The 17,631-nt window shown below is 41.4% G+C and overlaps 1 protein-coding gene and 1 long non-coding RNA gene across 6 annotated transcripts in view; one reads left to right on the top strand and one right to left on the bottom strand.

The window, feature by feature from the left end:
• LOC138738944 (interleukin-1 receptor accessory protein-like 1) overlaps positions 1-17,631 on the bottom strand; it is a 1,251,110-nt gene that overhangs the window by 445,084 nt on the left and 788,395 nt on the right. The window lies entirely within an intron of this gene.
• Positions 2,630-3,428, top strand: LOC138738947 (uncharacterized). 2 transcript variants are annotated; one of them, XR_011341895.1, is made up of 3 exons: positions 2,635-2,719; positions 2,858-2,975; positions 3,082-3,428. It is a non-coding gene; the product is annotated as an uncharacterized lncRNA (long non-coding RNA). The 2 variants fall into 2 exon arrangements; XR_011341894.1 differs by having other exon boundaries at positions 2,630-2,975.

Consider the following 17,631-nt stretch of genomic DNA (forward strand, 5'->3'; position numbering starts at 1 on the left):
GGAGTTGTCTCCAGGTCACCCAATGATAATAGTGGCACAAGTAATCAGCCAAGGAATATCAGGTATGTAAAGCTTCCATTATTGTCACATAATACTACATTTAGAATGTAACATGAAATTCTAAAACATAAAGATGAAATTCTTTAACTTTTGTCTTCCGTAAGGCAGACAGAGTCACCGTTTATCGTGGGGGACGTTAACATGCACATAGTCAGCATGAATCAGGTTGGTCGAGGCAACCTTGAGGAGGACTTCTCAGAATGCATATGTGATGGCTTTCTTGAATAGCATGTTACTGAACCTACAAGGGAATATGCTATCTTGGATCTGGTCCTGTGCAATGAAATGTGTCAAATTAGCGATCTTGCAGCTAGGGATTCTCTTGGAAAGAGTGATCACAGTATGATTTCATTTCTCATACAAATGGAGGGAACAACAGTTTGGTCTAAAGCCAGTGTGTTATGCCTGAACAGGGGAAACTACAAGGAGATGAGGGAGGAGTTGGCCAGGGTAGACTGGGAATGCAGGCTACATGGCAGGATGGTTGAGGAACAGTGGAAGGCTTTTCAAAGTGATTTGTCAAGGTGCTCAACAAAAGTATATTCCAGTTGAAAGAAAGGACAGCAAGGGTGGGGGCAGCCAGCCTTGGAAAACTAAGAAATAAAGGAAGACATAGTGTGTACAAAATCACCAAGAATTAGTTTAACATCTGTCGTTGGGAAAATGCTTGACACGAACATTACAGAAGAAATGGCGAGACATTTGGATCGCAATGAATCCATCAGGTAGATGCAGTGTTGATTCAGCAAACGAAGATCCTGTTTGACAAATTTATTGGCGATCTTTGAGGATGTAACAAGTGCACTAAATAGAGGGGAGCAGATGGACATTGTTTACCTGGATTTCCAGAGAGCATTCATTAAGGTGCCGCTTAAAAGATTTATACAGAAGATAGGATGCATAGACTTGGGGGTAATGTATTAGCATGGATAGAAGATTGGTTCACCAATAGAAAGTAGAAAGTTGGGATACAGGGGAGTTTTTCCAGTTGGCAATAGGTGGTGAGTTGTGTGCCGCAGGACTGAAAGCTCTTGAAGATTCTCCAATCCTTTTTGAAACAATCATTAACTTATTTTGTTTTACTGAAACCAATTTACCAAGATTTTTATTATAATCTCATTTAGTCAATTAACAGGGGCCTTGTCCTTCTTCAACAAAAAAAATGAGTGCAACTTGAATAACTGCATTGAATACTTCAGCGAATAAGTCGAGTCTTGAAACCCTCAAATCGCTCAAAAATGGGGAGGGGGAATAACATACATCAGATACACTTTTGAACCTTAAATTCAAATAAAAACAAAATTGATCGACATAAGACATCCCAAACCATCACTGGCACCGCTGTTCCCTGACACCTCCCTACAGCCAAGCCCCTCTCTAACCTAGCCATACATTTTACAATTGTAGAGCCCAAAGTCCCTGCTCCTGCCCGGGAGCTGACATATAGCTGTGGCTTCTGCATTGGGTACACTTGGGGCAACGAGGCGACCTCTTCAACGCAGACACACCGCACCCGATGTTGAGAACGGAGTCGCTGTCACCAACTCCGACCACAGCCGATGCTGAAGGCCTGGACCCAGTTCCATTCAGTATCTTCCTGGCCAGAAGCAAAGGTTTATTTTACTGGTTTTTTTACTTTCTTGCTTTGTTACTTGGTGATTGAAGTGTTGGAATAAAGTTTGGGTTGATGCTGGGAGGCCTAGACACCAGTCTCCGGCATGTTCCTTGCAAAAATTTGAGGGGTCAACTTATATACCCAATATATGATAAAAACCATGAAAATGGGGAACTGACTTATCTGAAGGTCGACTTGTACGCTGAAATATACGGGACCTACCATCTAAATACATTCTCACTGAGGTCCTGAAAAATTCCCCTCACATGATTGATTAAATTGGTACCTGAGAGAGTGAAATATTTATCCCTCAAAATTAAGCAGATTGTTCAAGATTGGCTGGTGGAAACCAGGTATCGGGACTGGGATTCGAGGGGGTGTGCAGAGCAACAAGGGCTCCTGTAGGGGTCTCCAGTGCTAAGAACCTCGAAGGCTTAGATCTGGGATTCATGGGATAGGAGGCTATGTGGCTGCAGAGACTGTGGGAGTATAGGAAGCAAATTTATTGACACGATGACTCTGAAGGGACTCACTTTTGATTCTTTTCCTGTTATAGTCAGGGTGCTGGGCAATTTAATTTTAATTTTTAAATGCAGAGACGCAGCACAATAACAGGCCCTTCTGGCCCTTCAGCCCCTCCAAACCAAAGTAAACCAATTAACTTACTGTTAAAAAGCAGCCCTGGCTGCTTCTGATGAAGCTACTGCTCTTACCATTCCTGTAAATTTGTAATTAAACTGCCTTTGTGTTTCTTTTATGACAGCACCTTGAGCTGATTTCCTGAGTCTGCGGACCATATGCTCCACTGTCTTCAAATCGGCTTATGTCTATCCAGGATCAAAGAGGCTGCAGCGTAATCACAACCGGGGTTTGTGGGGTTTCCAGTGCCAAAGATTGGCAAGTTACTACCTGCACATTTTTTGGGAGGGCGGGAGGGAATTAGAGCATCTGGAGGAAACCATGCATAAATGGAAAGAATGTACACACTCCTAATAGACAGTGGTGGATTTGAGCCTGGGTCACTGGAGTTCTAATTGTACTGAGGTAAACATGACACTAACCATACTGCTCGTGGCACTTCTTTGTGCATCACCATTGGAAGGCAAAAGATGACAGATTCTGTGCTTTATTACATTTTGTGTCAAGTATGTGCCAATAAAAGAATGTTAAATATTGGTGCAGGCAATCAACCACAATGAGCAGGTGGACAAAGGATGACATAGGACAACCCCGCATCTGGAGACTGGCAATTTCACAAGACTTCGTACATTCCAGTCCTAGAATATGGGAAAGGACTGAGGTTTGTGTTTTCGGTGAAGTGGCCCTGGCTGCTTCTGATGAAGCTACTGCTCTTACCATTCCTGTAAATTTGTAATTAAACTGCCTTTGTGTTTCTTTTATGACAGCACCTTGAGCTGATTTCCTGAGTCTGCGGACCATATGCTCCACTGTCTTCAAATCGGCTTATGTCTATCCAGGATCAAAGAGGCTGCAGCGTAATCACAACCGGGGTTTGTGGGGTTTCCAGTGCCAAAGATTGGCAAGTTACTACCTGTAACTGAGTGAACAAAGAGAAGCTGAAGTGACTACTTCCTGTACAAAGAATTGCTGGGACTCCTCCCTGTTTGAACACCACTATCCATCAGCTGCAAAATCTCCATCACCCTTTAATTGTTCTTGTTCTCATGTCTTGTATGGAAGACCTGACTGTTAAAATCTGCTGATAATGCAAGATCAGCCTGTAGGTTTCAAATTCCTGTCCTTTCTGAGTAAGGTGGAATAATACTTGACCATTCACACGGTCTTGAGAAGAACAAAGTTCAAGCTTATCCATTTTCATGGCAGGATTTCTTGCAAAAGCCTCTATTTTTTTCCCAAATCTTTTTATGGATATGTATCTCCTAACAAGAAGCTTGTTGGGTATAAGCCCATGCTCTGCTGGACATTATGATGCCCACGTCATGACGTCACTCTTCCATGTATTTATATATAACACTGTGTGTCAGTAGTCAGGTTAGTCTAATAGAAGTAAAGAATGTGAAAGCATCACCTCTCCGAGCCTTTATGATGTGAGTAAATACACAACAAAGCTATTTGTTTTTCATCAACTAATTGATATCTACCTTTGCTTGACAATTCTTTGTTCAACATGAGTATCATTTACAAGTGAATCCTGGTGGAGTGGAACAGTTTGATGGGTGAACTCAGTGGTTTTCAAACTGCTCCACTAAACTTACATTCCATCTGAAGCAATCCCTAGGCCATAAGCACTCTTATGATGCTTAAGGCAGTATGTGAGTGGAAATAAAAAGGTCTGGAAACCACTGTTTTAATCGTACCTCATTAACTCGTTATGTGCACGGTTTCACAACTCCAAAGGAAATGGGCCAAAGACAATTTTTCTCAAGCAAAATATTTCAGTAACAATTGGTCTAGAGCAGTGATTCTCAACCTTCCCTTCCCACTCACATCCCACCTGAAGCAATCCCTGACTAATCACAGAGCTCTTATGGTATAGGGATTACTTCAAGTGAAATGTGAGTTTAGGAGGGCAGTTTGAAAACCACTGAGTTAACTGGTAAAGTGAGGGGAACAAATTCTTCATTTACACTACATCTCCTCCAGACAATTTGACTGCTATTAACAAGTTTTCAGCATCTTCTATCAACCAACACCAGTCTATGTTATCTCCTTTTACTTGGACTCCCTCACTTCACAGAGATCGTTCTTCTCCACTCCCACCCTAACTTTTTGACGTAAAGCTCACTTGTTTTCTGACTGCTCTTTGTTCACATAAAAAAACCCCACTAGCATTAAATGCAACTACTTCTCTCGCCAAAATCACCAGTTTTTTTTCCTGATTTCTAACATTGGCAAAGTTTCACTTTTCAAAAATAATTTCACGTTGTGATTTTTAAATAAAAAAATCATTATTTATTTCCAATGCGGTACAAGCTGATATCAGCAATTGAGACCCGTGCCACCAAATGAACTTACAGTTTGTTGTAGGTTTTGGAGGATGAGAGGAAATGGAAGAACCTGTGGAAAAACCATGAAGTTCACAGGGAGAACCTAAAAACTCCTCACAGACAGTGTTGGATTCGAACATGGGTCTCTGACACTATAGTAGTGTTCTGGTTGCTTCTACGCTAACCATACCACCACCATTGATACAAAACAATGTAGCTTCTCAGTGGCCTGAAATTTGTGGATGATAGCCTTGCCCCAGTGAGTCTGTGTCATATGGAAATGATGCGTGACACAACCACAGCACCACTGTCCTGGAAATGTAAGCATTTACTGTATATTATTTGGGAACATTACTGTTTGAAACTAGCTATTTACCAGAAACGTAATCTCATAAAATAATCTCATAAATTTTATTGTAATCAGGAGATGAAGGTTTACCTTTTACCCATTGATTGCAATTTCCCAAATATTTCAATGATTTAATCCATCTTGTGCTCTTACAAACACAGACAGTCAATATTGTGAATACCAGTAATTGTTTTCTTGTACTGTCGTCAAGGGAAACCAAATATAATATGGGTTCCAAAGCTACAATAGCCCAAGCGTAATTAAAGACTTATTTAGAAATGAAAAACCTGGAAGGCTCACAGAGATCCAAACAAGTAATTTCCTTAGGAATGGATATAGTTTAGGGCACATAAAGTGAAAGGGGACTTGTTCTGCACAGAACAGGTATATTATAGACAAACAAGGGTGCCACTGCATCCCAAGTGGTTTCAGTAAATTGGAATGAGATTGAAGTCGCACACATTTCAAAATGACGACCCATGGCCCAACAACTTTGAATACCCAACTACATTTTACAATCTTTACAAACATGACATTCCACCAAATTGGACAATAGAAAATCAATTGAATTGAAGACCATTAACATGAGTTCAAGTGGAATGAATTCGCCTTGACTGAAGTCCTTAAGGCTCTAATTTTTTTTGGGGGGGGGGGGGAGAGTGATATCCGAAATGGGCAGTGTAAACCAGGTTGACTTTCAAACAGCTCTTGAAATCAAATGTGATGTGGAAATTGATAGAAAGTTAGGGTAGATTTTGGGAATAGACTGGAAAACAACTGCAAGGTTTGAAATATTTAAGCTTGGAAACAAAAAAGGGCATCCTTTCCCACTCATTGGACTTTCCCATTTCAGGTAACCCATACCCATAACCACTATCAGAGAATGACCAATGTTCTTCTTTCCATTCCCTTCATCCCATATTTGCTCTGTGAGGTTTGTTATCTTCCCCCTGGTTCCATTTGCTCACAGGTGCCTACCTTTCCAATCTCTTCCCCCGTCTGGTTTGATGAAATACTTTCCAGTCTCTGTCTCTAAAAATCCCCTCTATCTGCCTCTTATCCCCCACCTCACCAGGTTACACCTATCACATTCCAGTCTGTCACCCCTCCCTCTCAGCTCTTGATCCTAGCTATTTTCCCTCTGCACTCACAGTATTAATCCAGCTGGTATGGTCACTGGAAAGCATCAGACCAGAACCTATTCAGAGGATCATTAAAACAGCCAAGCGAATCACAAGGGTCTCCCTTTCCTCTTTAGATGACATTTTTCTAGAAGTGCTGTCTCAATAGGGCTTAAGGAATTATAGAAGATCCTTTCCATACAGCACACAATGCCTTCAACCCATGACCATCAAGAGGAAGGTACAGGAGCATCAAAGTCAGAACTGGCAGGCTGGGGAATACTTCCTTCCTACAGGCTCTAAGATTGCTGAACAGTATCCTGTACCCATGACCATCATCACAAAGGTATGTATAAATTTATTTTTGATTATTTGATCTTCATGTGCTGTGTATTGTGTGTTTTGTGCATGCACCATCATCTGGAGACTTCCTGTTTCATCGGGTTGTACGTGTACAATCAGATGATAATGAACTTGAGAAGACCAACCATCCTTTTACCTGCATCAGTGTTGCTTGACCTGGTGAGTTCCTCCAGCAGTTTGACTTTTGCTGCAGATTCCAGCAGGCTTTGAAGAAAGGAGAATTTGTTGATGGGTTGATAGTGGAAACACCCTGTTTACGATGTGATACGGAGCCAACATGTTGCTTGGGAAGTTGAACAGGATGAGGAGGCTATGAACAGTCTTGTCCAGTGTGAATACAATGGCCAGGGAATGTTTTGGGGTCAGTGGATGCTGTGGAAAGATTGATCAGTTATCCAGGAATAAATTTTGGGCAATAATGTCAATGAGTAGATACTGTGGAGAATTAGAGTGAGATACATGATTCTGCGAATTCAATCACTGAGGGATAGATTCCAGAAGGAAAATGATAAATTCCCAATATAATTTGATAAATGATGAATAGAAATCTGCTTGAAATTTTGGCCAGAATTAAAGAGCAGTGCCATCTGACCAAACCAGACAAGAGACTGCGGTAACTTTGGTTACCATTTACTTCCTCCAGATGCTGAGTTTCTCCAGCACATTTGTGTATTGCACTTGACCCCAGCACCTGCAGACTTTGTTTTTGACAATAAACCGTGTTTGTTTCAGGAGTAAAAATAGAATTGACAACAGCGAAGGTGCCAGAAATGCCTGTGAAAGTAGCTGTGATTCTGTTTTACAATCACAGAGAACCAACTCTTCCTGGGAAACGCTTGAAAAGTGATCAATGCAAATTCAATTGCAAAGCAATCCAAGGGGCTAAGATGTCGACGGCAAGATGGTGATAGTTTCTGCACAAAATAGATAGCCAATGGCAGCAGACCCAGAGTGCTGACGCAGGCACACAGATGAGTGTGCACCTACCATAATTCCCCATGGAATCAGACTTGCCTGTTTTTTAAAGTGGATTATGTTCTTTTGCTGTGCAGACAACAAGAGAGACAAGTGTTCAACTGGTAACACACCTACTCTCTGAGTTACAAGGACTGTTCCACAAGCAATTTCAGGAAATAAAGGCATCCAATATGCAAGTGAGGTTACAGAGCTGAAGGTGCCAATTCTTCGACATATTATGTAAAACAGTGGGTCTCAAGCTTTTTCTTTCAACTCACATACCACCTTAAGTAATCTCTAGGCCATGGGTGCTCTGTGATTAAAAATGGATTAGTTAAGGTGGTATGTGGGTGGAAAGAAAAGTTTGAAATCCACCGTTTTAATCGTTCGTCATTGACTCGCTATGTGGATGGTTTCATAACTCCAAATGAAATGGACCAATGACAATCTTTACCAAGCAAAATATTTCAGTCACAGTCAAGTCTAGAGCTGTGATTCTCAACCTTTTTTTCCCACTCACCTACCACTTTAAGTAATTTTTTTCTTTCCACCCACATACCACCTTAACTAATCCATTTTTAATCACAGAGCATCTATGGCATAGATGCGATATCACCCTCATAGGTGGTTGTGAGTAGGGGAAAAAAAAGTTTGGAAGCCACTGATGTAAAGTATTGAACGATTCTGGAGTAATAGATTTCTCTGGTACTCTGAGTAACATTTAGCCCCAAACACTTTTTTAAAAACAATTGTAGCAGTAACAATATTTCAAGAAGTACTCAATTCATGGTATTAGTTGAGTTTTTCCTCAATTCAAGAAAGCTGGAAATATCTTCATTCTCCTATTGTTATAATCGCCACTTGGGATGAAGACCCAGCGTAAATAAAAGGTTTCAACTGCATTCAGGGACATTCACCCAAAGACTAATCACCAATAAATTTAGAGTCAAACACAAAAGGCTACAGATTGTGTGTGTGTGTGTGTGTGTGTGTGTGTGTGTGTGTGTGTGTGTGTGTGTGTGTGTGTGTGTGTGTGTGTGTGTGTGTGTGTGTGTGTGTGTGTGTGTGTGTGTGCGCGCGCGCATGAGAGAGAGAGAGAAGTAGGGATTGGAGAACGAGAGGGGGCAAATGAAAACCAGTGAAGTCGACATTAATGCACCCAGTTGGAGGGAACCCAGAGAGAATATGAGGTTGTTTCCTCCAATTTGTGGATGGTCTCAGCCTGGCAGTGCATGGAACCATAGACAAACAGGTCGACACATGAATGGGGTGGGGAATTGAAATGGTTTTTGTTACTGGGAGGCCCTGCTGTCACCCCCTCCCCCAATCAAATATCACTTTTCATTGGTCTGTGCTCCTCCACCCTTTTTCCCTAGCCTTGTTGTTCAGGTGCCTGCCTGTTTTTGGCTCATACTTTGAAGAAGGGCTCAGATCTGAAACATTGGTTATACCTTTTTCCCTCCTATGACAAGTCAAGACAAGTTTATTATCATCTGATTGTACAAGTACAACCCAATGAAAGAGCGTTCTCTGATCCTTCGTGCAAAACATGCACACACACGAACAGACATAACACACATGCAGACAAATAATGCATATGCAGGACAAGTATGTTATCTAAACAAACAAAATAATAGATAAATGTTGGTTTGTACAAATGAGAGTCTCGATGGTTAGTGTGAGCAGTTCCTTTAGTTGTTCAGCCTGTGGGAAGAAGCCTGGTGGTGCGCGCTCTGATTATCCTGTACCTCTTCTTTGGCAGGAGCAAGCTGAAATAGGCTATGTTCAGGGTGGAAGGGGTCACCACCAATCTTGCGCACCCTCTTTAGACAACAATCCAAGTTGATCGTGTCGATAACCGGGGAGGGGGCGGGAGTCTCCAGTGAACCTCTCTGCTACTCTTAGTCCTGTGGATTGACCTCTGATCCACTTCTCTGCAGTAACTGTACCACACGATGATGCAGCCGGCCAGGACACTCTCGATAGAGCTCCTGTAGAAGGATGACGTAATGGTGGCTGGTAGCCTTGCCCGCTTCAGTCTTCTCAGGAAGGGCAGTCACTGCTGCATTTAGCAAATCTAAATGTTTGGTTTGAATTGTTGACTTTCTGAATAAAAAGGAGGGTTTGCACTTTTTACAGATCCTGCCAGTGAATGATTGTTTTTTGCCAGGAGGAAGTCAGAGCCCCCTGGGGAAAACCCACACAAACACCGGAGGACATACAAGTTCCTTAGTGTGGGATTCGTACCCCAATCACTGGCATTGTAACAGCGTTGCGCTAACCGCGTGCTGCCCAAATCATTGTCTGTCAATCATTATTGAAAATTTAGTTAAAGACTCCGGAGTCAAAGTCCCGCTTTCGCCAGTCTTGCAGATGCCCCACCGTGATTGGTTCACTGTCAGAGGGCCATCCTTACTAAGCTTGTCTTGTCCTGCATGGCCCTGCTAAAGATCTGCCATTGGAATCAAAAGTACACCTGAATGATCTAAAACATGATTTGATTTTCTTGTCATATTATACAAGTCACTTGTCTGATGAAAATTCGTGAAATCTGTTTAAAAGCCTGAGATTTATAGGAATGAGCTCAATGTAAAAGGACATGATACTCACCCAACCCTTGCCCTCCTCTCTCTTAACCATCAATAAAAGAACATAATGTGAGATTTTGGACATGCACACACTGCAGGTTCTAACTGAAGTATGTACTGACAATAACCACACCATCAGTGCGAGTATAAGACAGCTTTAATAAACTAATATGTACACTAAGAGGTTTTGTCTCTCTGCAAGACGAACATGGAAGGCTAGACTGTAGCTCTGGACTGCTTTATAGACAAGGTCACCGGGGTGACCCCTGGTGACCTAGTGGTGTAATTACATATCACCACAAAGTGACAAGGATCTATTTTTTAATTTGGAAGTAACAAGTTAATGGCAGATAGAGAGAGACTGACTCGTGGTTAATTATGTCCAATCTAAAGTTATCCAATTGGAATTAAAAAACCCCACAAAGGCAGTGTGCAAAGGATTTAAAATACCAAGGGTTCGTTTCTGGATCACAGCATACAAGACTGGAGGCATTGTTCAATGTCTGGCCAGCCTGGATCACTTTGGGTAGTTCCAGTTCCATTTGACAGAAATAAATTTTGATCATCAGATGAAGATGCAGAGAACATTTATGAAGACCTTATCTGAATTGCGAAAATCAGGAAATATTAAACTGTCAGAATTCCTTGCCCCAAAAGAGAGCTTAGATTAAACTGCCTCTATTTGAGATTGAGGGAAGTGCAGTATTAAATATAGATACTCTGAGTTCAAACAAAACACTTAGACAGAATTATGCAACGTGAAAAGAATGTGGAGAATTTGAAGCTCATGGGCATGTCAATGGGTTGAATAGGGCCAACAGGATATTGCAATCAAAAAAATCAGAGAAATTGGAGTAAAGTCAAAGAGATCAGGGTGTGTTCAGAATGGCTGACCTTTGTGGCCGTGTTCTTTTCGTTCAATGATAGCTTAATGGTGGCATTCTTCATAGGATATGGGCTCAGACCTGTCTTAGAGGAATATCACGGTAGTTTAATCATGACTTTGGGGGCTGTCTGTCTTGTGTGACTGCATGAGTTTCCACTGGGGGCTCTGGTCTCCTCCCAAATCCCAGTTGGGCAGAATGGCAGGGTTAATTGGTCATTCTAAATTGCTCGAGGTCAGGTAAATCTCATGGGAGTCGGTGTGAATGTTGGTGGAAGTATAGAAATAATGAGTGGGATCATCGGAGAAGAAGTGGGTGGTTGGTGGGCAGTCAAGACTCAGTGAGCTCCTGTTTGCTTGCTGGACATCTCTTCGACTGCCTAAGCACTTATCTGACCATGGCGTTATTATTGTCTCAGTGCTACAGAGAGGAAAGAATTGCTGTCAGAAACCTGAACACAAAGCCACCTGTGCACAAAGCACCAAGGTGAAAATCTGAAAACTGCAAACACTGCAGTTGTGAAATAAAAACACAAAATGCTGAAACCTTCAGCTAAATGAGAAAGAGCTTCAGGTCTGACACACTTCTTTGAAGTGTCATGAAGACCATTCGTTGCAGACTCATCATGAAATGAGATTCCTCCTCTGCCTCATTTGTTTCAATGGCTCGAGGGACAGGTAAAGCATCCTGTTCTGGATGAGGTCATGTTGGTATCCTTTTGCAATGTCAGGCATGTAGGGAGGTGGTCAGTATTTATTGGTGCTCTGGGTTTCATGTGTATGGATGGGGTGGAGAAGTTTTGAAGCTCAGTGCATGCAACTGCTGCCTTGTAAATTCAGCCATGGCTCTGTCATCAGGTTTCTGGTAAATTGCTGCTCGATCTAAACCCTTCCTAAATATTTGCACCCAGCACAAGGATAACTATGAATTGTATAGTCCGAATCAGAAATTATTGCCATGAAATTTGTTGTTTTGCTGTAGCATCTAGTGGAAACATTCAGATTATAACCATCTTACGACGTTATTATAAAAATAATAATAATAAGGCAATGTCTTTGGTTCATTATTCAGGAATCTGATGGCAACGGGGAAGAAGCTGTCCTTGTGCCAGTGAGTGCTTGTCTTTAGGCTCTTGTACCTTTCTCCCAAGGACAGCAGTGAGAAGAGGGGTCATTGGGGATAGAAGCTGCTTTTTTTTTTAAAGACAGCACCTCATTAGGATGTCCTCGATAGAGTGAACTCTGGTGCCTGTGAGGCAGAGTTAACAACCCTCAGGAGTTTATTCTTGTCCTGCGAGTTCACACCTCCATATCAGGCAATGATGCAACCAGCCACAATGCTCTCCACTGGACACCTGTAGAAGCTTAAGAGAGTCTTCAGTGACATACCAAATCTCTTCAGACACCTCACATAGTTTGTGATCAACTGTAAATAGCTGTAATTACATCTCAAGGTCAATGAAAATAAAAACTGGGAGCGGCATGAAGTTGGTTGTGGATTTGTTTTTACCTAACTGATACCATTGTGTAATAACTACATCAATGCCCAAGTCATATGAGCTGTTATTCGTCTGGTTGGAAAGAAGCTCTAGATTTACCATGTGCATTGTTCATATTTATTACACAACAAGACCATATTTTCTCCACTAATCTGTCCCTTTCCTGAGTTCACACTTCTTGCATTCTGACAAAGGAAAAAGTAAAAAGCTGTGATGTATTCTGAAAGTTTCTCCACACCAGCACGTTCAATTTGCTGTCTCTGCTTGACATTTTCTGTTTATTTTCATCAGCTTAGCACTAACAATTTGCTGCGGCTCAGTTTAAAAATTATCTCAGCATCTTTATGGTGTTGATTCAAGTACTTTTGTAGTGAGTATCCTGTGGAGAAACTCATGAGCTCGAAGATATAAAAAAAATTGGATTTTTTTCTGTTTACACTCAGAACAATCTGTTTCTATGATTCGGTCTGGGTCTGGTTAGGTACATTTCCTATCCCCCGTTCTACATATCCACCCACAGGCCCACCCACAGCTACCCAGTGTTATCATTTAGAAATTCTGATGGGAAATGAAGATCACCAATTTCTCAATGCTCTGGGATCTGCCTCAGCATTGGAGCCAATAAGATTCTTGGGAAATGGAAACAAAATCATTACATGCAAGTGCAAGTTCACAATGCAGCCAATTAAAAGAAGGTGACATGAAAAGCTGTGATCATTTCAACCACAGCCAATTTATTGTCTGGTTTGCGAAGTTTCTTTTTGGAAGAAACCATGTCTTCCTGCACTCTGGACTAGACATGACTCTACGCCCACAGCAGAAAACTCGACTCGAAACTGCCCTCTGAAATAATGTCACTAGATAGCAAGTTGCATCACCCCGATAGAAACAATAAAAATTACTCCATTGGGGGTGACTTTACTTGAGTGACTTCAGTTGGTCAAAGTAGCTGGAGTCTTCTCCAGGCCAATTGGAGGTGGACAGCAAATGCAGGCCTTATGAATATTTTCTACATCCAAATGTATGAATTTTATTTAGTTAAATTTTAAAGAGCATAATCGCTGATTATTCTTTTGCAATCTTTGATGGGCAGTGGAGACTTGATTATTTTTTAAAAATTGATTCAAGGGATGTGGGCTTTGCAGGCTAAGAACATGGTGGCGAGTGGCCTTCTTGACCTACTGCCATCCTTCTGATGTGGGTGAATCCACAATCTCGTCCTACGGTGCAAGCATGGTATGAATGATAAATAACGTTGATGACTTGAATTCCAAGATTTTGAGCAGGCAATGATAAAAGTACGCCGGGTCAGAAAATATATTCTCATTGTGTTTATTCCAAACAGAGTTTGATAGATTCCTTGATGAAGGAATTATGGAGAATCTTAGGTGAATGCACAGAGGCAGAAGATCAAGCAAAGTATCAATGAGTGGCAGACAAAGCAGAAAGGGCCAAATGGCCTCCTCCTGGTTCTCGCCAGTGCCACCTCGTTTGCTCCCCCTGCACTGATGAAACTCAACGCCAAGAGTGACTGCCATTTTTAACTAACTGCCACACTCAGAAATAAAGTTGGCAGTTTGAACCCGACTTGCCTTGCATTGCCTCCATTTGACAAACAGGCCTAATCTTGTACCTTATCAAAGGAGCTGGACATTGAAGAGTCCAGCACAGGAATGATCAGCCCAATGATGGCAAATTAAACTGAATCCCTTCACCCTGCACATGTGTGGGAAAAAAATAACTTTAATGGATATGCTTAACAAAGGCTTAATGTATTAGATGAGAATATAGTTGCCTTGTGTGATGATGTAATGGGGGAAGCATATTATACTGACTGCTTGCTATTGGCTATGACTGTAGAGATACTCCACCCTACTGGTATAATAGATGGAGATGCTTTCCCACTGGTCAGTTTAGTGGTGGTTACAGTCTGTTAATAAAAGCCCAGTATTAGTATAACATGGCATATCACCTTGTAACATAGATGAGAATGTGACTGCCTTCTAACATGACCTTGCCTTTGCTGTAGTGAGATTGTAACTAACACCAAGGAAATTGTTTTTGCCAGCTTGTCTGCAGATACCACAATGGAACATTGTTGTAAAAACAAGAATCGCCAGCTGTGTGAAACTTTAGGGTCTCACAAGTGGTGTATAAAAATGGGATGTATTATCTTATGCTTTGAGTAGGGATCAGTGTAGAGAATGAGTTACTGAACTCTATCTTTGTATCCCTCACTCCTGCCAGCATTTACAAGGCTGAATAAAGGAAACTGTTGTACACTCAATTGGTTCTGCTGTTCACTTTATTACAATGCAGGGCTGACTATCACACACAAACCATATCCCTCCATACTCGTGTATGTACCTCATATATAGTAGCACTAACCAGCAGATCAATTATTTCTACCTCACAATTCTATTGCAGTCATTTTGAAAGCAGTCCGTCGAAGATTGTCATTGACCTGGAGCTCTCCTCAAACAATGCCCATGTGTCACACATTTCAGGGGGTATTCTGTTTTAATTTCAGCTTCAGTATTAGTAAAAAATTATCTCTGCAGTTTGAGGAAGATGTGTTTTGGAAGTCATGTTTGCGATTGAAGTAATAATCCAGCATGTTCCCTTAAGACCTTTAGAGACCTGGTGAATGTTGCTTTGTTTGCCATTATTGTTGTAACATTTGTTTAACATGGATGTGCTTTTTTTCTGGCAATTCTACAGTTGAGAAGGAGTCACCAGAACCTCCTCAGGGGTACTAGATGTGGTGAATAAATATCAACCTGCGCACATAACCAATGAATCAATTGACAAAATGCTCTGCACATTTGGAATTTGGCCCAGCCATGGCTCAAATTGTCCTGAATCTGGCCTGTTGCTGTAACTTTTGCCTTCAATGCCCCTTCACAGAAACCTGGGTCAGATACAGATGACCAGCTGAGCTTTCTACCAGAGAGGTGTCCAACGAGGAAGAATGGACTAGAGACCCAGCATTCTGTTTCATATCATAAAGCCCTGTCTTCATAGCCCTTCAACAGCTCACCCCCTCAGAAGCTATCTCAAATTGCTTAGAAAATATCAATAAAACACCTTCTGCCAACAGGCATTCATTCGAAGAAATAAGATGTGTGAACCAATGACCTTCTATCATCAGGTCAGCAACTTTAGGGTTGGGTTTAATGCAGCAACCAACTCTGGTGTGAACTCAGAACATCTCTGCTCCTCCACTGCATCCAGTGGTGAGACCAGTGGGAAAGCAGGAACCTGGACATGTTCCAACAAGAGGCAATCTGGCCAACAAAACAGTTCAGGCAGTGGCTCCCTGCAGGACCCCAGGCTACCGGTGAACGCAATCTGGCAATTAATCATTCAGTTCTCACCTTTGAGGTTGCACTGTTGGATATTAGCAAGGAATTATATTTCAGAGTTTTAACTTCAAAGCTTGTTATTTATGCACAAGTTCATGCCAGAATCTAATAAATAATTAAAAATGAACTTTGAAATAACACAGATTGCAGAAATAGTCCTCATGAATCATGTATTCGTATTGCATGCTTGTTCTATGCATTTTGTCTTTTACTGTTCTGATAGATGATGCCACACTCCACGGTATTGGACGTTAGCCCCATTGCTGGTCATCTGCTCTTTTCCAACACTCATCCAAGTTCCACATGGGCTAATGGTGAGCAACCTGAAAGCTGGTGATGCATTGCAGGTCGCCATGCTGAGGGAGTTAATTGATCTGGGTGTCCCTACAGGGACAGTGAGTGGAAACGAGGACAGCTCGAACAGGGAAATGTAAGCAAGATGATGGACTGAGGAGATTCCAACAGTGACTGCTCAAGAAAGCGAAGAACGAAAAGAGACAGGAAATATGAAGCAAACTGAAAGAAGGCAACAGCAAGCATTCAAAATCTGAGAATGGAGCATAAACTCCTGCAAGAAGAAGGATTATTGGGAATGATAAATAGCAAGTGTGTGCTTTGGGTACCATCAGGAAGAATCTTATATCCAAAGCATTTGTCACTGGCAGGAACAATGTTTTGTTTACGCGTTAAGTTTTTAATCAGATCATCAGATCATCAGAATTTACTCGCATGACCAAAGAGGTACAACAAATTAAACTGATGTAAAATTACACAGGACAAAGTTAACTTTTCTTACCACCTTTGCAAAAGTAGAATTCTTTAAAACTGAGTAAGATAACTTTCCATCTTTTTAATCTCACAGTTGCATTTTAATCATACGAGAGTTGTAGAAAAGTTAATTGGTTACCCCAAAATTCTCATTCATTGTAATAAACGCAAATGTAGGAGAAGCCCAGCAGGTCAAACAGTGTCCTTTATGTTGCAAAGGTTAAAAAAAAAACATAACCGACGTTTTGGGCTTGAGCCCTTCATCAAGGTATGAGAGAATCTCGGCAGGCATCTGGACAAAAAGGTAGGAGGGGGTGGCAAAGGCAGAAGATGATAGGTGGAGAAAGGAAGGAGGGGACATGTACTTTTACCTTTGCTATACGGAGGGATGGTTACGGATTTTTTAATCTTTGCTACGTAAAGGACACTAAGCTTCTCCAGCATTTTTGAGTTTTTACTTCAATCACGGTGTCTACAGATTTCCATGATTTACTTTACTTCTCATTCATAAATGGATCCCAATGAGCAGAACTGACAAAAAGATAGATTAATCTTACTGATAGATTGAATAGATTAATGTAACAATCATATTCAGATTATATAAAATTGTAGCTTTATCGTTCCCTGATTTTACATCATCAGCTCTTTCCTCTGGTCAACTTAAGGCATATTCAGAAGACTCCCACCAGAGCCATTTCAGAAGTAAAAGTGAGGATGGTAACATTTTGAAGTAAAAGATGAGAAACATTTTCAGTCTCTGAACTCCCATTGATATAAAACATGAATAATAGTGCCCAGTTGCTCTTTTCCCTTCTACTCACTTGTAGGCCTATTAAACATATGCATCTGTCTGGTTAATGAAACAGGCCCATAGCTTTAAATTGTCATTTGTCAATTTTGTGCTGACCTGTTTAAAAAAAGGCATTCAAAAAGCATTGGTCGGGTCTCTTAAAAGTGAATGGTGAATGCAGAATTCATCTCTAGTTAAAAAGACAAGCTCACAGTGAGAAACTGGAAAGACTCAATGGGCCAGGCTGCATCCACGGAAAGAAAGTCTCCCTCCAATGGATTTTACCTGAGCTTCTGAGTCCTCC

The sequence above is a fragment of the Narcine bancroftii genome, chromosome 7, assembly GCF_036971445.1.
Source record: "Narcine bancroftii isolate sNarBan1 chromosome 7, sNarBan1.hap1, whole genome shotgun sequence".
NCBI classification, from domain to species: domain Eukaryota; kingdom Metazoa; phylum Chordata; class Chondrichthyes; order Torpediniformes; family Narcinidae; genus Narcine; species Narcine bancroftii.